Source organism: Scyliorhinus torazame, chromosome 8 (assembly GCF_047496885.1).
Source record: "Scyliorhinus torazame isolate Kashiwa2021f chromosome 8, sScyTor2.1, whole genome shotgun sequence".
NCBI lineage: Eukaryota > Metazoa > Chordata > Chondrichthyes > Carcharhiniformes > Scyliorhinidae > Scyliorhinus > Scyliorhinus torazame.
This window is the reverse complement of record NC_092714.1, coordinates 161147041-161171150: the sequence shown is the minus strand read 5'-3', so window position 1 is coordinate 161171150 and position 24110 is coordinate 161147041.

The window sequence follows — 24110 nt, the reverse complement described above, 5'->3', positions numbered from 1 at the left end:
ACGTAGGCGTACTGGGGGTTTGCGTGGAGGAGGTGAACCCTTTCGACCAACGGGTCCGCCTTATGTGCCCGCACGTGCTTTCGGAGCAGGATGGGTCCTGGGGCCGCCAGCCAGGTCGGCAGCGACGTTCCAGAGGAGGACCTCCTAGGGAAGACAAGGAGACGCTCGTGAGGCGTTTGATTAGTGCTCGTACATAATAACGACCGGATGGAATGGAGAGCGTCCGGGAGGACCTCCTGCCACCGTGAAACTGGGAGATCCCTGGACCGTAGAGCCAGTAGGACGGCCTTCCAGACCGTGCCGTTCTCCCTTTCCACTTGCCCGTTCCCCCGGGGGTTGTAGCTGGTCGTCCTGCTTGAAGCTATACCCTTGCTGAGCAGGAACTGGCGCAGCTCGTCACTCATGAAAGAGGACCCCCTGTCGCTGTGGACGTATGCGGGGTAACCGAACAGTGTGAATATGCTGTTCAGGGCTTTAATGACTGTGGCCGCGGTCATGTCGGAGCAGGGAATGGCAAAAGGGAAGCGGGAGTATTCGTCCACTACATTAAGGAAATACGCGTTGCGGTCGGTGGAGGGGAGGGGCCCTTTGAAATCGAGACTGAGGCGTTCAAAGGGACGAGAAGCCTTAATCAGGTGCGCTCCATCTGGCCTGAAAAAATGCGGTTTGCATTCTGCGCAGATGTGGCAGTCTCTTGTGACTGTACGGACCTCCTCTAAGGAGTAGGGGAGATTGCGGGACTTGATGAAGTGGTAAAACCGAGTGACCCCCGGGTGGCAGAGGTCCTCGTGGAGGGCTTGGAGGCGGTCAATTTGTGCGTTGGCACATGTCCCGCGGGATAGGGCATCAGACGGCTCGTTCAGCTTTCCGGGCCGGTACAAGATCTCATAGTTGAAGGTGGAGAGTTCGATCCTCCACCGCAAGATCTTGTCGTTCTTGATCTTGCCCCGCTGTGCATTATCGAACATGAAGGCAACCGACCGTTGGTCAGTGAGGAGAGTGAATCTCCTGCCGGCCAGGTAATGCCTCCAATGTCGCACAGCCTCCACTATGGCTTGGGCTTCCTTTTCCACTGAGGAGTGGCGGATTTCTGAGGCGTGGAGGGTTCGGGAGAAAAAGGCCACGGGTCTGCCCGCTTGGTTAAGGGTAGCCGCGAGAGCTACGTCAGAGGCGTCGCTCTCGACCTGGAAGGGGAGGGACTCGTCGATGGCGCGCATCGTGGCCTTTGCGATGTCCGCTTTGATGCGGCTGAAAGCCTGGCAAGCCTCTGTCGACAGCGGGAAAGCCGTGGTCTGTATTAGGGGGCGGGCCTTGTCTGCGTACTGGGGGACCCACTGGGCGTAGTATGAAAAGAACCCCAAGCAGCGTTTCAGGGCTTTTGGGCAGTGCGGGAGGGGAAATTCCATGAGTGCGCGCATACGTTCGGGGTCGGGGCCTATTATCCCATTGCGCACTATGTAGCCCAGAATGGCTAGCCGGTCGGTGCTAAAAACGCACTTGTCCTCATTGTACGTGAGGTTCAAGGCTTTGGCAGTCTGGAGGAATTTTTGGAGGTTGGCGTCGTGGTCCTGCTGATCGTGGCCGCAGATGGTTACATTGTCGAGGTACGGGAACGTGGCCCGTAACCCATGTTGATCAACCATTCGGTCCATTTCCCGTTGGAAGACCGAGACGCCGTTTGTGACGCCAAAAGGGACCCTTAGGAAGTGGTATAATCGCCCGTCTGCCTCGAAGGCTGTGTACTTGCGGTCACTTGGGCGGATGGGGAGCTGATGGTAGGCGGACTTGAGGTCCACGGTGGAGAAGACTTTATACTGGGCAATCCGATTGACCATGTCGGATATGCGGGGGAGAGGGTACGCGTCTAGTTGTGTGTACCTGTTGATGGTCTGGCTATAGTCAATGACCATCCTTTGTTTCTCCCCTGTCTTCACTACTACCACCTGCGCTCTCCAGGGACTATTGCTGGCCTGGATTATGCCCTCCTTTAGTAGCCGCTGGACTTCGGAGCGAATGAAGGTCCGGTCCTGGGCGCTGTACCGTCTGCTCCTAGTGGCGACGGGTTTGCAATCCGGGGTGAGGTTCGCAAACAAGGACGGGGGTTGCACCTTGAGGGTGGCGAGGCCGCAGATAGTGAGTGGGGGTATGGGGCCGCCGAATTTAAACGTAAGGCTCTGTAGGTTACATTGAAAATCTAAGCCCAGCAAGGTGGGGGCACAGAGTTGGGGAAGGACGTTAAGTTTGTAGTTTTTGAATTCCCTCCCCTGTACCGTTAGGGTAACTATGCAGAATCCCTGGATCTGTACGGAGTGGGATCCTGCGGCTAGGCAAATCTTTTGTGCGCTGGGGTAGGTAGTTAAGGAACAGCGTCTTACCGTGTCGGGATGTATAAAACTTTCCGTGCTCCCGGAGTCGACTAGGCATGGCGTCTCGTGGCCGTTAATTAGGACCGTTGTCGTCGTCGTCTGGAGAGTCCGGGGCCGAGCCTGATCGAGCGTAACCGAAGCGAGCCGTGGTTGTAGTAGTGGGGTGGGGTCCGTTGTTGCCGTCCAAGAGGACGTCGGGGATGGATAAAATGGCCGCCCCCATACCTCGCCCGGAGATGAGGGGTCACAAGATGGCGTCGGGGGTGGACAAAATGGCCGCCCCCATGCGTCGTACAGGTCGGGGGCGGTCCAAGATGGCGGGGCCCCTCCTCCCCTCGTGGTGGTCGGGACCCAAAATGGCGGCGTCTGCGGGTCGCACATTGAGTGCTGGGGGGTCTGGGGGGCGCTAGGACCGCGCGGAGTTTCCGGACCGCGGGCGCTAGGACCGCGCGGAGTTCCTTTGGTGCGAGCTCTAGGGCCGCGGGCGCTAGGACCGCGCGGAGCTCCCTCGCTGGGGACCGGCAGGTCAGTGCGAGCGCTGGGACAGTGAGGAGGTCCCTCGCCGGGGACGGAGGTCGGGGTCCAGGTGAGTTGTATTGCCGGCGGGTCAGGCGTGGGGCGCGGGACGGGGGTGAGGGACCAGGTCGGCGGCGTTGGCGGGTCAGGCGTGGGGCGCGGGACGGGGGCGAGGGCCCAGGTCGGCGGCTCCGGCGTGGGGCGCGGGACGGGGGCGTGGGCCCAGGTCGGCGGCTCCGGCGTGGGGCGCGGGACGGGGGCGAGGGCCCAGGTCGGCGGGTCAGGCGTGGGGCGCGGGACGGGGGCGTGGGCCCAGGTCGGCGGCTCCGGCGGGTCAGGCGTGGGGCGCGGGACGGGGGCAAGGGCCCAGGCCGGCGGGTCAGTCGTGGGGCCGCGAGCGCTGGCACCGCGCGGAGCTCCCTCACCGGGGACAGCGGTGGTCGGGGTCAAGGTAGGTGGCGCCGGCGGGTCAGGCGTGGGGCGTGGGACGGGGGTGAGGGTGGCGTTCGGGATACGGAAAACCCCTTCCTCTCCGTGGAGAGTGTTGGCTGGCACCCAAATCGGGAGCGCCGGCGGCGGGTCATACATGGGCTGCGGGGAGGGGGGTTGGGGAGCGTAGGCGGCGTGCAGGGCTCCCAGTTCTCCCGGGGCCGCGGTGGTCGGGATCCAAAATGGCGGCGCCTGGGGGTCGCACATGGCGTGCTGGGGGGGTTGGGAGGCATAGACTGCTTGTAGGGCTCCCTGTTCTCCCGGGACGGCGGCGACCACGCGGGACCGGCACACCACCGCATAGTGGCCCTTTTTCCCGCAGCTTTTGCAGATGGCTGCGCGGGCCGGACAGCGCTGTCGGGGGTGCTTCGCCTGGCCGCAGAAATAACAGCGGGCGCCCCCGGTGCGACTCGGCGTTTGGACTGCGCAAGCCTGTGGGGTGTCCGGGGGGGGGGGGGTAGGGGGTTTGCCGCGGCGGGTACGTACGGGGCCCAATGGCCTGCCGCGCGGTCGGGGCCGTAGGCGCGGGTATTACGCGCGGCTACGTCCAGCGAGGCTGCCAGGGCCCGGGCCTCTGAGAGTCCTAGTGACTCTTTTTCTAGAAGTCTTTGGCGGATTTGGGAGGATTGTATACCTGCAACAAAAGCATCGCGCATTAACATGTCCGTGTGTTCGTTTGCGTTCACAGACGGGCAGCTGCAGGCTCGTCCCAAAATCAGCAGCGCGGCGTAGAACTCGTCCATCGATTCTCCGGGAGCTTGCCGTCTCGTCGCGAGCTGGTAGCGAGCGTAGATTTGGTTAACTGGGCGAACGTAGAGACTTCTCAGTGCTGCGAACGCCGTCTGGAAATCGCGGGTGTCTTCAATGAGGGTGAAAATCTCCGTGCTCACCCTCGAGTGCAGGACCTGCAGTTTTTGTTCATCTGAGACTCGGCCTGTGGTCGATGTGATGTAGGCCTCAAAGCAAGTCTGCCAGTGTTTGAAGGCTGCTGCTGCATTCACTGCGTGGGGGCTGATCCTCAGGCATTCTGGAATGATCCTGAGCTCCATAGTCCTTTTTAGGCACGCTTAATAAATTGTGGCGCACAAAGACTCCGTGAGACAAACAGAGTGAAGTCGATGAGGCTTTATTAAGCGTGTCTGTTCCCCAGCAGCCCGATAGTAAACTGGCATGCGGGGGAAGGCACCGGCTTCTTATACTTCGCCTTCAGGGCGGAGTATGAGGTCAACGGCCAACCAGGACCCGGGATCTGTCAGCCAATGACATTAGGGCTTCCAGTCCCACATGACCCCCAATACATACTACCACAAGCAGCCTCTGCCTCATCGAGCAGCCTCTGACTCATCGTGCAGCCTCTGACTCATCGAGCAGCCTATCCCTCATCGAGCAGCCTATCCCTCATCGAGCAGCCTCTGACTCATCGAGCAGCCTATTCCTCATCGAGCAGCCTCTCCCTCATCAAGCAGCCTCTGACTCATCGAGCAACCTCTGCGTCATCGAGCAGCCTCTGCCTCATCGAGCAGCCTATCCCTCATCGAGCAGCCTCTGACTCATCGAGCAGCCTATCCCTCATCGAGCAGCCTCTGCCAAATCGAGCAGCCTCTGACTCATCGAGCAGCCTATCCCTCATCGAGCAACCTCTGCTTCATCGAGCAACCTCTGCTTCATCGAGCAACCTCTGCCTCATTGAGCAGCCTATCCCTCATCGAGCAGCCTCTGACTCATCGAGCAGCATATCCCTCATCGAGCAACCTCTGCCTCATCGAGCAACCTCTGCCTCATCGAGCAGCCTCTGCCTCATCGAGCAACCTCTGCCTCATCGAGCAGCCTCTGCCTCATCGAGCACCCTCTACCTCATCGAGCTTCCTCTGCCTCATCGAGCAACCTCTGCCTCATTGAGCACCCTCTACCTCATTGAGCATCCGCTACCTCATCGAGCAGCCTCTGCCTCATCGAGCAACCTCTGCCTCATCGAGCAACCTCTGCCTCATCGAGCAACCTCTGACTCATCGAGCAGCCTATCCCTCATCGAGCAGCGTGTCCCTCATAGAGCAACCTCTGCCTCATCGAGCAACCTCTGCCTCATCGAGCAACCTCTGCCTCATCGAGCAACCTCTGCCTCATCGAGCAACCTCTGCCTCATCGAGTAGCCTCTGTCTCATCGAGCAGCCTCTGCTCATCGAGCAGCCACTGCCTCATCGAGCAACCTGTGCTTCATCGAGCAACCTCTGACTCATCAGGCAGCCTATCCCTCATCGAGCAGCGTGTCCCTCATAGAGCAACCTCTGCCTCATCGAGCAACCTCTGTCTCATCGAGCAACCTCTGCCTCATCGAGCAACCTCTGCCTCATCGAGCAGCCTCTGTCTCATCGAGCAGCCTCTGCTCATCGAGCAGCCACTGCCTCATCGAGCAACCTGTGCTTCATCGAGCAACCTCTGCCTCATCGAGCAGCCTCTGACTCATCGAGCAGCCTCTGACTCATCGAGCAGCCTCTGACTCATCGAGCAGCCTATCCCTCATCGAGCAGCCTATCCCTCATCGAGCAGCCTCTGACTCATCGAGCAGCCTATCCCTCATCGAGCAGCCTCTCCCTCATCGAGCAGCCTCTGACTCATCGAGCAACCTCTGCGTCATCGAGCAGCCTCTGCCTCATCGAGCAGCCTATCCCTCATCGAGCAGCCTCTGACTCATCGAGCAGCCTATCCCTCATCGAGCAGCCTCTGCCAAATCGAGCAGCCTCTGACTCATCGAGCAGCCTATCCCTCATCGAGCAAACTCTGCTTCATCGAGCAACCTCTGCCTCATCGAGCAGCCTAACCCTCATCGAGCAGCCTCTGACTCATCGAGCAGCATATCCCTCATCGAGCAACCTCTGCCTCATCGAGCAACCTCTGCCTCATCGAGCAGCCTCCGTCTCATCGAGCAACCTCTGCCTCATCGAGCAGTCTCTGCCTCATCGAGCAGCCTCTGCCTCATCGAGCTGCCTGTCCCTCATCAAGCAAACTCTGCCTCATCGAGCAGCCTCTGCCTCATCGAGCAACCTCTGCCTCATCGAGCAACCTCTGCCTCATTGAGCAGCCTCTACCTCAAGTAACCTCTGCCTCATCGAGCAACCTCTGCCACATCGAGCAGCCACTACCTCAAGTAACCTCTGCCTCATCGTGCAACCTCTGCCTCATCGAGCAACCTCTGCCTCATCGAGCAGCCTCTGCCTCATCGAGCAGCCTCTGCCTCATCGAGCAACCTCTGCCTCATTGAGCAACCTCTGCCCCATCTAGCAGCTCCTGCCTCATCGAGCAACCTCTGCCTCATCGAGCAACCTCTGCCTCATCGAGCAACCTCTGACTCATCGAGCAGCCTATACCTCATCGAGCAGCCTATACCTCATCGAGCAGCGTATCCCTCATCGAGCAACCTCTGCCTCATCGAGCAACCTCTGCCTCATCGAGCAGCCTCTGACTCATCGAGCAGCCTCTTTCTCATCGAGCAACCTCTGCTACATCGAGCAACCTCTGCCTCATCGAGCAGCCTCTGCCTCATCGAGCAGCCTATCCCTCATTGAGCAGCCTCTGACTCATCGAGCAGCCTATCCCTCATCGAGCAGCCTATCCCTCATCGAGCAGCCTATCCCTCATCGAGCAGCCTATCCCTCATCGAGCAGCCTCTGACTCATCGAGCAGCCTATCCCTCATCGAGCAGCCTAACCCTCATCGAGCAGCCTATCCCTCATCCAGCAGCCTCTGACTCATCGAGCAACCTCTGCCTCATCGAGCAACCTCTGCCTAATCGAGCAGCCTATCCCTCAGCGAGCAGCCTCTGTCTCATCGAGCAGCCTATCCCTCATCGAGCAGCCTATCCCTCATCGAGCAGCCTATCCCTCATCGAGCAGCCTCTGACTCATCGAACAGCCTATCCCTCATCGAGCAGCCTCTGCCAAATCGAGCAGCCTCTGACTCATCGAGCAGCCTATCCCTCATCGAGCAACCTCTGCTTCATCGAGCAACCTCTGCCTCATCGAGCAGCCTATCGCTCATCGAGCAGCCTCTGACTCATCGAGCAGCCTATCCCTCATCGAGCAACCTCTGCCTCATCGAGCAACCTCTGCCTCATCGAGCAGCCTCTGCCTCATCGATTAACCTCTGTCTCATCAAGCAGCCTCTGTCTCATCGAGCAACCTCTGCTACATCGAGCAACCTCTGCCTCATCGAGCAGCCTCTGCCTCATCGAGCAGCCTATCCCTCATCGAGCAGCCTCTGACTCATCGAGCAGCCTATCCCTCATCGAGCAGCCTATCCCTCATCGAGCAGCCTCTCCCTCATCGAGCAGCCTCTGACTCATCGAGCAGCCTATCCCTCATCGAGCAGCCTCTGACTCATCGAGCAGCCTATCCCTCATTGAGCAGCCTATCCCTCATCGAGCAGCCTCTGACTCATCGAGCAACCTCTGCCTCATCGAGCAGCCTCTGCCTCATCGAGCAGCCTATCCCTCATCGAGCAGCCTCTGACTCATCGAGCAGCCTATCCCTCATAGAGCAGCCTATCCCTCATCGAGCAGCCTATCCCTCATCGAGCAGCCTCTGACTCATCGAGCAGCCTATCCCTCATCGAGCAGCCTCTGCCAAATCGAGCAGCCTCTGACTCATCGAGCAGCCTATCCCTCATCGAGCAACCTCTGCTTCATCGAGCAACCTCTGCCTCATCGAGCAGCCTATCCCTCATCGAGCAGCCTCTGACTCATCGAGCAGCCTCTCCCTCATCGAGCAACCTCTGCCTCATCGAGCAACCTCTGCCTCATCGAGCAGCCTCTGCCTCATCGAGCAACCTCTGCCTCATCTAGCAGCCTCTGCCTCAGCGAGCAGCCCATCCCTCATCGAGCAAACTCTGCCTCATCGAGCAGCCTCTGCCTCATCGAGCAACCTCTGCCTCATTGAGCAGCCTCTACCTCAAGTAACCTCTGCCTCATCGAGCAACCTCTGCCTCATCGAGCAGCCTCTACCTCAAGTAACCACTGCCTCATCGTGCAACCTTTGCCTCATCGTGCAACCTCTGCCTCATCGAGCAACCTCTGCCTCATCGAGCAACCTCTGCCTCATCGAGCAACCTCTGCCCCATCGAGCAGCCCCTGCCTCATCGAGCAGCCCCTCCCTCATCGAGCAACCACTGCCTCATTGAGCAGCCTCTGCCTCATCGAGCAGCCTCTGCCTCTTCGAGCAACCTCTGCCTCATTGAGCACCCGCTACCTCATCGAGCAGCCTCTGCCTCATCGAGCAACCTCTGCCTCATCGAGCAACCTCTGCCTCATCGAGCAGCCTATCCCTCATCGAGCAGCGTATCCCTCATCGAGTAACCTCTGCCTCATCGAGCAACCTCTGTCTCATCGAGCAACCTCTGCCACATCGAGCTGCCCCTGCCTCATCGAGCAACCTCTGCCTCATCGAGCAACCTCTGCCTCATCGAGCAGCCTCTGTCTCATCGAGCAACCTCTGCCTCATCGAGCAGCCTCTGCCTCATCGAGCAACCTCGCCTCATCGAGCAGCCTCTGGCTCATCGAGCAGCCTCTGGCTCATCGAGCAGCCTATCCCCCATGGAGCAGCCGATCCCTCATCGAGCAGCCTCTGCCTCATCTAGCAACTTCTGCCTCATCGAGCAACCTCTGCCTCATCAAGCAGCCTCTGTCTCATCGAGTAACCTCTGCCTCATTGAGCAGCCTCTGCCTCATCGAGCAGCCTATGACTCATCGAGCAGCCTATCCCTCATCGAGCAACCTCTGCCTCATCGAGCAGCCTCTGCCTCATCGAGCAACCTCTGCGTCGTCGAGCAGCCTCTGCCTCATCGAGCAACCTCTGCCTCATCGAGCAACTTCTGCCTTATCGAGCAACCTCTTCCTCATCAAGAGCCTCTGTCTCATCGAGCAACCTCTGCCTCATCGAGCAGCCTCTGCCTCACCGAGCAACCTCTGCCTCATCGAGCAGCCTCTGCCTCATCGAGCAGCCTATCCCTCATCGAGCAGCCTCTGACTCATCGAGCAGCCGATCCCTCATCGAGCAGCCTCTGCCTCATCGAGCAACCTCTGCGTCGTCGAGCAGCCTATCCCTCATCGAGCAACCTCTGCTTCATCGAGCAACCTCTGCCTCATCGAGCAGCCTATCCCTCATCGAGCAGCCTATCCCGCATCGAGCAACCTCTGCCTCATCGAGCAACCTCTGCCTCATCGAGCAACCTCTGCCTCATCGAGCTGCCTCTACCTCAAGTAACCTCTGCCTCATCGAGCTACCTCTGCATCATCGAGCAGCCTCTACCTCAAGTAACATCTGCCTCATCGTGCAACCTCTGCCTCATCGAGCAATCTCTGCCTCATCGAGCAGCCCCTGCCTCATCGATCAGGTTCTGCCTCATCGAGCAGCCTCTGCCTCATCGAACAACCTCTGTCTCATCGAGCATCCTATCCCTCAACGAGCAGCCTATCCCTCATCGAGCAAACTCTGCCTCATCGAGCAGCCTCTGCCTCATCGAGCAGCCTCTGCCTCATCGAGCAACCTCTGCCTCAGCGAGCAGCCTATCCCTCATCGAGCAACCTCTGCCTCATCGAGCAACCTCTGCCTCATCGAGCAGCCTCTGCCTCATCGAGCAGCCTCTGCCTCAGCGAGCAGCCTATCCCTCATCGAGCAAACTCTGCCTCATCGAGCAACCTCTGCCTCATTGAGCAGCCTCTCCCTCAAGTAACCTCTGCCTCATCGTGCAACCTCTGCCTCATCGTGCAACCTCTGCCTCATCGTGCAACCTCTGCCTCATCGAGCAACCTCTGCCTCATCGAGCAACCTCTGCCTCATCGAGCAGCCCCTGCCTCATCGAGCAACCCCTGCCTCATCGAGCAACCTCTGCCTCATTGAGCAGCCTCTGCCTCATCGAGCAGCCTATGCCTCATCGAGCAACCTCTGCCTCATTGAGCACCCGCTACCTCATCGAGCAGCCTCTGCCTCATCGAGCAACCTCTGCCTCATCGAGCAACTTCTGCCTCATCGAGCAACCTCTGCCTCATCAAGAGCCTCTGTCTCATCGAGCAACCTCTGCCTCATCGAGCAGCCTCTGCCTCACCGAGCAACCTCTGCCTCATCGAGCAGCCTCTGCCTCATCGAGCAGCCTATCCCTCATCGAGCAGCCTCTGACTCATCGAGCAGCCGATCCCTCATCGAGCAGCCTCTGCCTCATCGAGCAACCTCTGCGTCGTCGAGCAGCCTATCCCTCATCGAGCAACCTCTGCTTCATCGAGCAACCTCTGACTCATCGAGCAGCCTATCCCTCATCGAGCAGCCTATCCCGCATCGAGCAACCTCTGCCTCATCGAGCAACCTCTGCCTCATCGAGCAACCTCTGCCTCATCGAGCTGCCTCTACCTCAAGTAACCTCTGCCTCATCGAGCAACCTCTGCATCATCGAGCAGCCTCTACCTCAAGTAACATCTGCCTCATCGTGCAACCTCTGCCTCATCGAGCAATCTCTGCCTCATCGGGCAGCCCCTGCCTCATCGATCAGGTTCTGCCTCATCGAGCAGTCTCTGCCTCATCGAACAACCTCTGTCTCATCGAGCATCCTATCCCTCAACGAGCAGCCTATCCCTCATCGAGCAAACTCTGCCTCATCGAGCAGCCTCTGCCTCATCGAGCAGCCTCTGCCTCATCGAGCAACCTCTGCCTCATCTAGCAGCCTCTGCCTCAGCGAGCAGCCTATCCCTCATCGAGCAACCTCTGCCTCATCGAGCAACCTCTGCCTCATCGAGCAGCCTCTGCCTCATCGAGCAGCCTCTGCCTCAGCGAGCAGCCTATCCCTCATCGAGCAAACTCTGCCTCATCGAGCAGCCTCTGCCTCATCGAGCAACCTCTGCCTCATTGAGCAGCCTCTCCCTCAAGTAACCTCTGCCTCATCGAGCAACCTCTGCCTCATCGAGCAGCCTCTACCTCAAGTAACCTCTGCCTCATCGTGCAACCTCTGCCTCATCGTGCAACCTCTGCCTCATCGTGCAACCTCTGCCTCATCGAGCAACCTCTGCCTCATCGAGCAACCTCTGCCTCATCGAGCAGCCCCTGCCTCATCGAGCAACCTCTGCCTCATTGAGCAGCCTCTGCCTCATCAAGCAGCCTATGCCTCATCGAGCAACCTCTGCCTCATTGAGCACCCGCTACCTCATCGAGCAGCCTCTTCCTCATCGAGCAACCTCTGCCTCATCGAGCAACCTCTGCCTCATCGAGCAGCCTGTCCCTCATCGAGCAGCGTATCCCTCATCGAGTAACCTCTGCCTCATCGAGCAACCTCTGTCTCATGGAGCACCCTCTGCCACATCGAGCTGCCCCTGCCTCATCGAGCAACCTCTGCCTCATCGAGCAACCTCTGCCTCATCGAGCAGCCTCTGTCTCATCGAGCAACCTCTGCCTCATCGAGCAGCCTCTGCCTCATCGAGCAACCTCTGCCTCATCGAGCAGCCTCTGGCTCATCGAGCAGCCTCTGGCTCATCGAGCAGCCTATCCCTCATGGAGCAGCCGATCCCTCATCGAGCAGCCTCTGCTTCATCGAGCAGCCAATCCCTCATCGAGCAAACTCTGCCTCATCGAGCAGCCTCTGCCTGATCGAGCAACCTCTGCCTCATTGAGCACCCTCAACCTCATTGAGCACCCTCTGCCTCATCGAGCAGCCTCTGTCTCATCGAGCAGTCTCTGCCTCATCGAGCAACCTCCGACTCATCCAGCAGCCTCTCCCTCATCGAGCAGCCTATCCTTCATCGAGCAACCTCTGCCTCATCGAGCAGCCTCTGCCTCATCGAGCAACCTCTGCGTCATCGAGCAGCCTATCCCTCATCGAGCAGCCCCTGCCTCATCGAGCAACTTCTGCCTCATCGAGCAACCTCTGCCTCATCAAGCAGCCTCTGTCTCATCGAGCAACCTCTGCCTCATCGAGCAGCCTCTGCCTCATCGAGCAGCCTCTGCCTCACCGAGCAACCTCTGCTTCATCGAGTAACCTCTGCCTCATCGAGCAGCCTCTGCCTCATCGAGCTGCCTATCCCTCATCGAGCAGCCTCTGACTCATCGAGCAACCGATCCCTCATCGAGCAGCCTCTGCCAAATCGAGCAGCCTCTGACTCATCGAGCAGCCTATCCCTCATCGAGCAACCTCTGCTTCATCGAGCAACCTCTGCCTCATCGAGCAGCCTATCCCTCATCGAGCAGCCTATCCCGCATCGAGCAACCTCTGCCTCATCGAGCAACCTCTGCCTCATCGAGCAGCCTCTACCTCAAGTAACCTCTGCCTCATCGAGCAACCTCTGCATCATCGAGCAGCCTCTACCTCAAGTAACCTCTGCCTCATCGTGCAACCTCTGCCTCATCGAACAACCTCTGCCTCATCGAGCAGCCCCTGCCTCATCGAGCAGGTTCTGCCTCATCGAGCAGCCTCTGCCTCATCGAACAACCTCTGTCTCAGTGAGCATCCTATCCTTCAACGAGCAGCCTATCCCTCATCGAGCAACCTCTGCCTCATCGAGCAGCCTCTGCCTCATCGAGCAGCCTATCCCTCATCGAGCAGTCTCTGTCTCATCGAGTAATCTGCTCATCGAGCTGCCTATCCCTCATCGAGCAGCCTCTGCCTCATCGAGCAGCCTATCCCTCATCGAGCAGCCTCTGAATCATCGAGCAGCCTCTGAATCATCGAGCAGCCTCTGCCTCATCGAGCAGCCTCTCCCTCATCGAGCAGCCTCTGCCTCATCGAGCAACCTATCCCTCATCGAGCAGCCTATCCCTCATCGAGCAGCCTCTGACTCATCGAGCAGCCTCTGCCTCATCGAGCAGCCTATCCCTCATCTAGCAGCCTCTGCCTCATCGAGCAGCCTCTCCCTCATCGAGCAGCCTATCCCTCATCGAGCAGCCTCTGCCTCATCGAGCAGCCTCTGCCTCATCGAGCAACCTCTGCTTCATCGAGCAGCCTGTGCCTCATCGAGCAACCTCTGCTTCATCGAGCAGCCTGTGCCTCATCGAGCAGCCTATCCCTCATCGAGCAGCCTCTCCCTCATCGAGCAGCCTCTGCCTCATCGAGCAGCCTCTGCCTCATCGAGGAGCCTCTACCTCATCGAGGAGCCTCTACCTCATCGAGCACCCTCTACCTCATCGAGCTGCCTCTGCCTCATCGAGCAACCTGTGCCTCATCGAGCACCCTCTACCTCATTGAGCACCCGCTACCTCATCGAGCAGCCTCTGCCTCATCGACCAACCTCTGCCTCATCGAGCAACCTCTGCCTCATCGAGCAGCCTATCCCTCATCGAGCAGCCTCTGCCTCATCGAGCAGCCTCTGCCTCATCGAGCAGCCTCTGCCTGATCGAGCAGCCTCTGCCTCATCGAGGAGCCTCTACCTCATCGAGGAGCCTCTAACTCATCGAGGAGCCTCTACCTCATCGAGCACCCTCTACCTCATCGAGCTGCCTCTGCCTCATCGAGCAACCTCTGCCTCATCGAGCACCCTCTACCTCATTGAGCACCTGCTACCTCATCGAGCAGCCTCTGCCTCATCGAGCAACCTCTGCCTCATCGAGCAACCTCTGCCTCATCGAGCAACCTCTGACTCATCGAGCAGCCTATCCCTCATCGAGCAGCGTATCCCTCATCGAGTAACCTCTGCCTCATCAGCAACCTCTGTCTCATCGAGCAACCTCTGCCACATCGAGCTGCCCCTCCCTCATCGAGCAACCTCTGCCTCATCAAGCAGCCTCTGTCTCATCGAGCAACCTCTGCCTCATTGAGCAGCCTCTGCCTCATCGAGCAGCCTATGACTCATCGAGCAGCCTATCCCTCATCGAGCAACCTCTGCTTCATCGAGCAGCCAATCCCTCATCGAGCAAACTCTGCCTCATCGAGCAGCCTCTGCCTCATCGAGCAACCTCTGCCTCATTGAGAACCCTCTACCTCATTGAGCACCCTCTGCCTCATCGAGCAGCATCTGTCTCATCGAGCAGTCTCTGCCTCATCGAGCAACCTCTGACTCATCCAGCAGCCTCTCCCTCATCGAGCAGCCTATCCTTCATCGAGCAACCTCTGCCTCATCGAGCAGCCTCTGCCTCATCGAGCAACCTCTGCGTCATCGAGCAGCCTATCCCTCATCGAGCAGCCCCTGCCTCATCGAGCAACTTCTGCCTCATCGAGCAACCTCTGCCTCATCAAGAGCCTCTGTCTCATCGAGCAACCTCTGCCTCATCGAGCAGCCTCTGCCTCACCGAGCAACCTCTGCCTCATCGAGCAGCCTCTGCCTCATCGAGCAGCCTCTGCCTCATCGAGCAGCCTATCCCTCATCGAGCAGCCTCTGACTCATCGAGCAGCCGATCCCTCATCGAGCAGCCTCTGCCAAATCGAGCAGCCTCTGACTCATCGAGCAGCCTATCCCTCATCGAGCAACCTCTGCTTCATCGAGCAACCTCTGCCTCATCGAGCAGCCTATCCCTCATCGAGCAGCCTATCCCGCATCGAGCAACCTCTGCCTCATCGAGCAACCTCTGCATCATCGAGCAGCCTCTACCTCAAGTAACATCTGCCTTATCGTGCAACCTCTGCCTCATCGAGCAATCTCTGCCTCATCGAGCAGCCCCTGCCTCATCGATCAGGTTCTGCCTCATCGAGCAGCCTATCCCTCATCGAGCAAACTCTGCCTCATCGAGCAGCCTCTGCCTCATCGAGCAACCTCTGCCTCATTGAGCAGCCTCTCCCTCAAGTAACCTCTGCCTCATCGAGCAACCTCTGCCTCATCGAGCAGCCTCTACCTCAAGTAACCTCTGCCTCATCGTGCAACCTCTGCCTCATCGTGCAACCTCTGCCTCATCGTGCAACCTCTGCCTCATCGAGCAACCTCTGCCTCATCGAGCAACCTCTGCCTCATCGAGCAGCCCCTGCCTCATCGAGCAACCCCTGCCTCATCGAGCAACCTCTGCCTCATTGAGCAGCCTCTGCCTCATCGAGCAGCCTATGCCTCATCGAGCAACCTCTGCCTCATTGAGCACCCGCTACCTCATCGAGCAGCCTCTGCCTCATCGAGCAACCTCTGCCTCATCGAGCAACTTCTGCCTCATCGAGCAACCTCTGCCTCATCAAGAGCCTCTGTCTCATCGAGCAACCTCTGCCTCATCGAGCAGCCTCTGCCTCACCGAGCAACCTCTGCCTCATCGAGCAGCCTCTGCCTCATCGAGCAGCCTATCCCTCATCGAGCAGCCTCTGACTCATCGAGCAGCCGATCCCTCATCGAGCAGCCTCTGCCTCATCGAGCAACCTCTGCGTCGTCGAGCAGCCTATCCCTCATCGAGCAACCTCTGCTTCATCGAGCAACCTCTGACTCATCGAGCAGCCTATCCCTCATCGAGCAGCCTATCCCGCATCGAGCAACCTCTGCCTCATCGAGCAACCTCTGCCTCATCGAGCAACCTCTGACTCATCCAGCAGCCTCTCCCTCATCGAGCAGCCTATCCTTCATCGAGCAACCTCTGCCTCATCGAGCAGCCTCTGCCTCATCGAGCAACCTCTGCGTCATCGAGCAGCCTATCCCTCATCGAGCAGCCCCTGCCTCATCGAGCAACTTCTGCCTCATCGAGCAACCTCTGCCTCATCAAGAGCCTCTGTCTCATCGAGCAACCTCTGCCTCATCGAGCAGCCTCTGCCTCACCGAGCAACCTCTGCCTCATCGAGCAGCCTCTGCCTCATCGAGCAGCCTCTGCCTCATCGAGCAGCCTATCCCTCATCGAGCAGCCTCTGACTCATCGAGCAGCCGATCCCTCATCGAGCAGCCTCTGCCAAATCGAGCAGCCTCTGACTCATCGAGCAGCCTATCCCTCATCGAGCAATCTCTGCTTCATCGAGCAACCTCTGCCTCATCGAGCAGCCTATCCCGCATCGAGCAGCCTATCCCGCATCGAGCAACCTCTGCCTCATCGAGCAACCTCTGCATCATCGAGCAGCCTCTACCTCAAGTAACATCTGCCTCATCGTGCAACCTCTGCCTCATCGAGCAATCTCTGCCTCATCGAGCAGCCCCTGCCTCATCGATCAGGTTCTGCCTCATCGAGCAGCCTCTGCCTCATCGAACAACCTCTGTCGCATCGAGCATCCTATCCCTCAACGAGCAGCCTATCCCTCATCGAACAAACTCTGCCTCATCGAGCAGCCTCTGCCTCATCGAGCAGCCTCTGCCTCATCGAGCAACCTCTGCCTCATCTAGCAGCCTCTGCCTCAGCGAGCAGCCTGTCCCTCATCGAGCAACCTCTGCCTCATCGAGCAACCTCTGCCTCATCGAGCAGCCTCTGCCTCATCGAGCAGCCTCTGCCTCAGCGAGCAGCCTATCCCTCATCGAGCAAACTCTGCCTCATCGAGCAGCCTCTGCCTCATCGAGCAACCTCTGCCTCATTGAGCAGCCTCTACCTCAAGTAACCTCTGCCTCATCGAGCAACCTCTGCCTCATCGAGCAGCCTCTACCTCAAGTAACCTCTGCCTCATCGTGCAACCTCTGCCTCATCGTGCAACCTCTGCCTCATCGTGCAACCTCTGCCTCATCGTGCAACCTCTGCCTCATCGAGCAACCTCTGCCTCATCGAGCAACCTCTGCCTCATCGAGCAGCCCCTGCCTCATCGAGCAACCCCTGCCTCATCGAGCAACCTCTGCCTCATTGAGCAGCCTCTGCCTCATCGAGCAGCCTATGCCTCATCGAGCAACCTCTGCCTCATTGAGCACCCGCTACCTCATCGAGCAGCCTCTGCCTCATCGAGCAACCTCTGCCTCATCGAGCAACCTCTGCCTCATCGAGCAGCCTGTCCCTCATCGAGCAGCGTATCCCTCATCGAGTATCCTCTGCCTCATCGAGCAACCTCTGTCTCATCGAGCAACCTCTGCCACATCGAGCTGCCCCTGCCTCATCGAGCAACCTCTGCCTCATCGAGCAGCCTCTGCCTCATCGAGCAGCCTCTGTCTCATCGAGCAACCTCTGCCTCATCGAGCTGCCTCTGCCTCATCGAGCAACCTCTGCTTCATCGAGCAGCCTCTGGCTCATCGAGCAGCCTCTGGCTCATCGAGCAGCCTATCCCTCATGGAGCAGCCGATCCCTCATCGAGCAGCCTCTGCCTCATCGAGCAACTTCTGCCTCATCGAGCAACCTCTGCCTCATCAAGCAGCCTCTGTCTCATTGAGCAGCCTCTGCCTCATCGAGCAGCCTATGACTCATCGAGCAGCCTATCCCTCATCGAGCAACCTCTGCTTCATCGAGCAGCCAATCCCTCATCGAGCAAACTCTGCCTCATCGAGCAGCCTCTGCCTGATCGAGCAACCTCTGCCTCATTGAGCACCCTCTACCTCATTGAGCACCCTCTGCCTCATCGAGCAGCCTCTGTCTCATCGAGCAGTCTCTGCCTCATCGAGCAACCTCTGACTCATCCAGCAGCCTCTCCCTCATCGAGCAGCCTATCCTTCATCGAGCAACCTCTGCCTCATCGAGCAGCCTCTGCCTCATCGAGCAACCTCTGCGTCATCGAGCAGCCTATCCCTCATCGAGCAGCCCCTGCCTCATCGAGCAACTTCTGCCTCATCGAGCAACCTCTGCCTCATCAAGCAGCCTCTGTCTCATCGAGCAACCTCTGCCTCATCGAGCAGCCTCTGCCTCACCGAGCAACCGCTGCTTCAACGAGCAACCTCTGCCTCATCGAGCAGCCTCTGCCTCATCGAGCTGCCTATCCCTCATCGAGCAGCCTCTGACTCATCGAGCAACCGATCCCTCATCGAGCAGCCTCTACCTCAAGTAACCTCTGCCTCATCGAGCAACCTCTGCATCATCGAGCAGCCTCTACCTCAAGTAACCTCTGCCTCGTCGTGCAACCTCTGCCTCATCGAACAACCTCTGCCTCATCGAGCAGCCCCTGCCTCATCGAGCAGGTTCTGCCTCATCGAGCAGCCTCTGCCTCATCGAACAACCTCTGTCTCATTGAGCATCCTATCCTTCAACGAGCAGCCTATCCCTCATCGAGCAACCTCTGCCTCATCGAGCAGCCTCTGCCTCATCGAGCAGCCTATCCCTCATCGAGCAGTCTCTGTCTCATCGAGTAATCTGCTCATCGAGCTGCCTATCCCTCATCGAGCAGCCTCTGCCTCATCGAGCAGCCTATCCCTCATCGAGCAGCCTCTGAATCATCGAGCAGCCTCTGCCTCATCGAGCAGCCTCTCCCTCATCGAGCAGCCTCTGCCTCATCGAGCAACCTATCCCTCATCGAGCAGCCTATCCCTCATCGAGCAGCCTCTGACTCATCGAGCAGCCTCTGCCTCATCGAGCAGCCTATCCCTCATCTAGCAGCCTCTGCCTCATCGAGCAGCCTCTCCCTCATCGAGCAGCCTCTCCCTCATCGAGCAGCCTATCCCTCATCGAGCAGCCTCTGCCTCATCGAGCAGCCTCTGCCTCATCGAGCAACCTCTGCTTCATCGAGCAGCCTGTGCCTCATCGAGCAACCTCTGTTTCATCGAGCAGCCTGTGCCTCATCGAGCAGCCTATCCCTCATCGAGCAGCCTCTGCCTCATCGAGCACCCTCTGCCTGATCGAGCAGCCTCTACCTCATCGAGGAGCCTCTACCTCATCGAGGAGCCTCTACCTCATCGAGCACCCTCTACCTCATCGAGCTGCCTCTGCCTCATCGAGCAACCTCTGCCTCATCGAGCACCCTCTACCTCATCGAGCAGCCTCTACCTCAAGTAACCTCTGCCTCATCGTGCAACCTCTGCCTCATCGTGCAACCTCTGCCTCATCGTGCAACCTCTGCCTCATCGAGCAACCTCTGCCTCATCGAGCAACCTCTGCCTCATCGAGCAGCCCCTGCCTCATCGAGCAACCCCTGCCTCATCGAGCAACCTCTGCCTCATTGAGCAGCCTCTGCCTCATTGAGCAGCCTCTGCCTCATCGAGCAGCCTATGCCTCATCGAGCAACCTCTGCCTCATTGAGCACCCGCTACCTCATCGAGCAGCCTCTGCCTCATCGAGCAACCTCTGCCTCATCGAGCAACCTCTGCCTCATCGAGCAGCCTGTCCCTCATCGAGCAGCGTATCCCTCATCGAGTAACCTCTGCCTCATCGAGCAACCTCTGTCTCATCGAGCAACCTCTGCCACATCGAGCTGCCCCTGCCTCATCGAGCAACCTCTGCCTCATCGAGCAACCTCTGCCTCATCGAGCAGCCTCTGTCTCATCGAGCAACCTCTGCCTCATCGAGCAGCCTCTGCCTCATCGAGCAACCTCTGCCTCATCGAGCAGCCTCTGGCTCATCGAGCAGCCTCTGGCTCATCGAGCAGCCTATCCCTCGTGGAGCAGCCGATCCCTCATCGAGCAGCCTCTGCCACTCGAGCAACTTCTGCCTCATCGAGCAACCTCTGCCTCATCAAGCAGCCTCTGTCTCATTGAGCAGCCTCTGCCTCATCGAGCAGCCTATGACTCATCGAGCAGCCTCTGCCTCATCGAGCAACCTCTGCTTCATCGAGCAGCCAATCCCTCATCGAGCAAACTCTGCCTCATCGAGCAGCCTCTGCCTGATCGAGCAACCTCTGCCTCATTGAGCACCCTCTACCTCATTGAGCACCCTCTGCCTCATCGAGCAGCCTCTGTCTCATCGAGCAGTCTCTGCCTCATCGAGCAACCTCTGACTCATCCAGCAGCCTCTCCCTCATCGAGCAGCCTATCCTTCATCGAGCAACCTCTGCCTCATCGAGCAGCCTCTGCCTCATCGAGCAACCTCTGCGTCATCGAGCAGCCTATCCCTCATCGAGCAGCCCCTGCCTCATCGAGCAACTTCTGCCTCATCGAGCAACCTCTGCCTCATCAAGCAGCCTCTGTCTCATCGAGCAACCTCTGCCTCATCGAGCAGCCTCTGCCTCACCGAGCAACCTCTGCTTCATCGAGCAACCTCTGCCTCATCGAGCAGCCTCTGCCTCATCGAGCTGCCTATCCCTCATCGAGCAACCGATCCCTCATCGAGCAGCCTCAGCCAAATCGAGCAGCCTCTGACTCATCGAGCAGCCTATCCCTCATCGAGCAACCTCTGCTTCATCGAGCAACCTCTGCCTCATCGAGCAGCCTATCCCTCATCGAGCAGCCTATCCCGCATCGAGCAACCTCTGCCTCATCGAGCAACCTCTGCCTCATCGAGCAGCCTCTACCTCAAGTAACCTCTGCCTCATCGAGCAACCTCTGCATCATCGAGCAGCCTCTACCTCAAGTAACCTCTGCCTCATCGTGCAACCTCTGCCTCATCGAACAACCTCTGCCTCATCGAGCAGCCCCTGCCTCATCGAGCAGGTTCTGCCTCATCGAGCAGCCTCTGCCTCATCGAACAACCTCTGTCTCATCGAGCATCCTATCCTTCAACGAGCAGCCTATCCCTCATCGAGCAACCTCTGCCTCATCGAGCAGCCTCTGCCTCATCGAGCAGCCTATCCCTCATCGAGCAGTCTCTGTCTCATCTAGTAATCTGCTCATCGAGCTGCCTATCCCTCATCGATCAGCCTCTGCCTCATCGAGCAGCCTATCCCTCATCGAGCAGCCTCTGAATCATCGAGCAGCCTCTGCCTCATCGAGCAGCCTCTCCCTCATCGAGCAGCCTCTGCCTCATCGAGCAACCTATCCCTCATCGAGCAGCCTATCCCTCATCGAGCAGCCTCTCACTCATCGAGCAGCCTCTGCCTCATCGAGCAGCCTATCCCTCATCTAGCAGCCACTGCCTCATCGAGCAGCCTCTCCCTCATCGAGCAGCCTATCCCTCATCGAGCAGCCTCTGCCTCATCGAGCAACCTCTGCTTCATCGAGCAGCCTGTGCCTCATCGAGCAACCTCTGCTTCATCGAGCAGCCTGTGCCTCATCGAGCAGCCTATCCCTCATCGAGCAGCCTCTGCCTCATCGAGCAGCCTCTGCCTGATCGAGCAGCCTATCCCTCATCGAGCAGCCTCTGACTCATCGAGCAGCCTATCCCTCATCGAGCAGCCTCTGCCTCATCGAGCAGCCTCTGCCTCATCGAGCAGCCTCTGCCTCATTGAGCAGCCTATCCCTCATTGAGCAGCATATCCCTCATCGAGCAACCTCTGCCTCATCGAGCAGCCTCTGCCTCATCGAGCAGCCTCTGACTCATCGAGGAGCCTCTGACTCATCGAGCAGCCTATCCCTCATCGAGCAACCTCTGCCTCATCGAGCAGCCTATCCCTCATCGAGCAGCCTATCCCTCATCGAGCAACCTCTGCCTCATCGAGCAGCCTCTGCCTCACCGAGCAGCCTCTGCCTCACCGAGCAGCCTCTGCCTCATCGAGCAGCCTATCCCTCATCGAGCAACCTCTGCCTCATCGAGCAACCTCTGCCTCATCGAGCCGCCTCTGCCTCATCGAGCCGCTTCTCCCTCATCGATCAGCCTATCCCTCATTGAGCAGCCTATCCCTCATCGAGCAGCCTCTGACTCATAGAGCAGCCTCTGCCTCATCGAGCAGCCTCTGACTCATCGAGCAGCCTCTCCCTCATCGAGCAACCTCTGCCTCATCGAGCAGCCTCTGCCTCATCGAGCAGCCTCTGCCTCATCGAGCAACCTGTCTCATCGAGCAGCCTATCCCTCATCGAGCAACCTCTGGCTCATCGAGCAACCTCTGTCTCATCGAGCAGCCTATCCCTCATCGAGCAACCTCTGCCTCATCGAGCAACCTCTGCCTCATCGAGCAACCTCTGCCTCATCGAGCAGCCTCTGCCTCATCGAGCTGCCTCTGACTCATCGAGCAACCTCTGCCGCATCGAGCAAGCTCTGCCTCATCGAGCAGCCTCTGTCTCATCAAGCAGCCACTGCCTCATCGAGCAGCCTCTGTCTCATCGAGCAGCCTATCCCTCATCGAGTACCCTGCTCATCGAGCAGCCTGTCCCTCATCGAGCAGCCTCTGTCTCATCGAGCAGCCTCTCCCTTATCGAGCAGCCTCTGTCTCATCGAGCAACCTCTGCCTCATCGAGCAGCCTCTGCCTCATCGAGCAGCCTATCCCTCATGGAGTAACCTGCTCATCGAGTAACCTGCTCATCGAGCAGCCTATCCCTCATCGAGCAACCTCTGCCTCATCGAGCAGCCTCTGCCTCATCGAGCAGCCTATCCCTCATCGAGTAACCTGCTCATCGAGCAGCCTATCCCTCATCGAGCAACCTCTGCCTCATCGAGCAGCCTCTCCCTCATCGAGCAGCCTATCCCTCATCGAGTAACCTGCTCATCGAGCAGCCTATCCCTCATCGAGCAGCCTCTGCCTCATCGAGCAGCCTCTGCCTCATCGAGCAGCCTCTCCCTCATCGAGCAGCCTATCCCTCATCGAGCAGCCTCTGCCTCATCGAGCAGCCTATTCCTCATCGAGCAACCTCTGCCTCATCGAGCAGCCTCTGCCTCATCGAGCAGCCTATCCCTCATCGAGCAGCCTCTGACTCATCGAGCAGCCTCTACCTCATCGAGCAGCCTATCCCTCATCGAGCAGCCTCTGCCTCATCGAGCAGCCTATCCCTCATCGAGCAATCTCTGCCTCACCGAGCAACCTCTGCCTCATCGAGCCGCCTCTGCCTCATCGAGCAGCCTATCCCTCATCGAGCAACCTCTGCCTCATCGAGCAACCTTTGCCTCATCGAGCAGCCTCTGCCTCATCGAGCAGCCTATCCCTCATCAAGCAGTCTCTGTCTCATCGAGCAGCCAATTCCTCATCGAGTAACCTGCTCATCGAGCAGCCTCTGCCTCATCGAGCAGTCTCTGCCTCATCGAACAGCCTCTCCCTCATCAAGCAGCCTCTGGCTCATCGAGCAGCCTCTGCCTCATCGAGCAGTCTCTCCCTCATCGAGCAGCCTATCCCTCATCAAACAGCCTCTGCCTCATCGAGCAGCCTATCCCTCATCGAGCAGCCTATCCCTCATCGAGCAGCCTCTGACTCATCGAGCAGCCTATCCATCATCGAGCAGCCTCTGCCTCATCGAGCAGCCTCTGCATCATCGAGCAGCCTCTGCCTCATCGAGCAGCCTCTGACTCATTGAGCAACCTCTGCCTCATTGAGCAGCCTATCCCTCATTGAGCAGCCTATCCCTCATCGAGCAACCTCTGCCTCATCGAGCAGCCTCTGACTCATCGAGCAGCCTCTGACTCATCGAGCAGCCTCTGCCTCATCGAGCAGCCTATCCCTCATCGAGCAGCCTATCCCTCATCAAACAGCCTCTGCCTCATCGAGCAGCCTATCCCTCATCGAGCAGCCTATCCCTCATCGAGCAGCCTCTGACTCATCGAGCAGCCTATCCCTCATCGAGCAGCCTCTGCCTCATCGAGCAGCCTCTGCCTCATCGAGCAGCCTCTGCCTCATCGAGCAGCCTATCCCTCATTGAGCAGCCTATCCCTCATCGAGCAACCTCTGCCTCATCGAACAGCCTCTGCCTCATCGAGCAGCCTCTGACTCATCGAGCAGCCTCTGACTCATCGAGCAGCCTATCCCTCATGGAGCAACCTCTGCCTCATCGAGCAGCCTATCCCTCATTGAGCAGCCAATCCCTCATCGAGCAACCTCTGCCTCATCGAGCAGCCTCTGCCTCACCGAGCAGCCTCTGCCTCATCGAGCAGCCTATCCCTCATCGAGCAACCTCTGCCTCATCGAGCTACCTCTGCCTCATCGAGCCGCCTCTGCCTCATCGAGCCGCTTCTTCCTCATCGAGCAGCCTA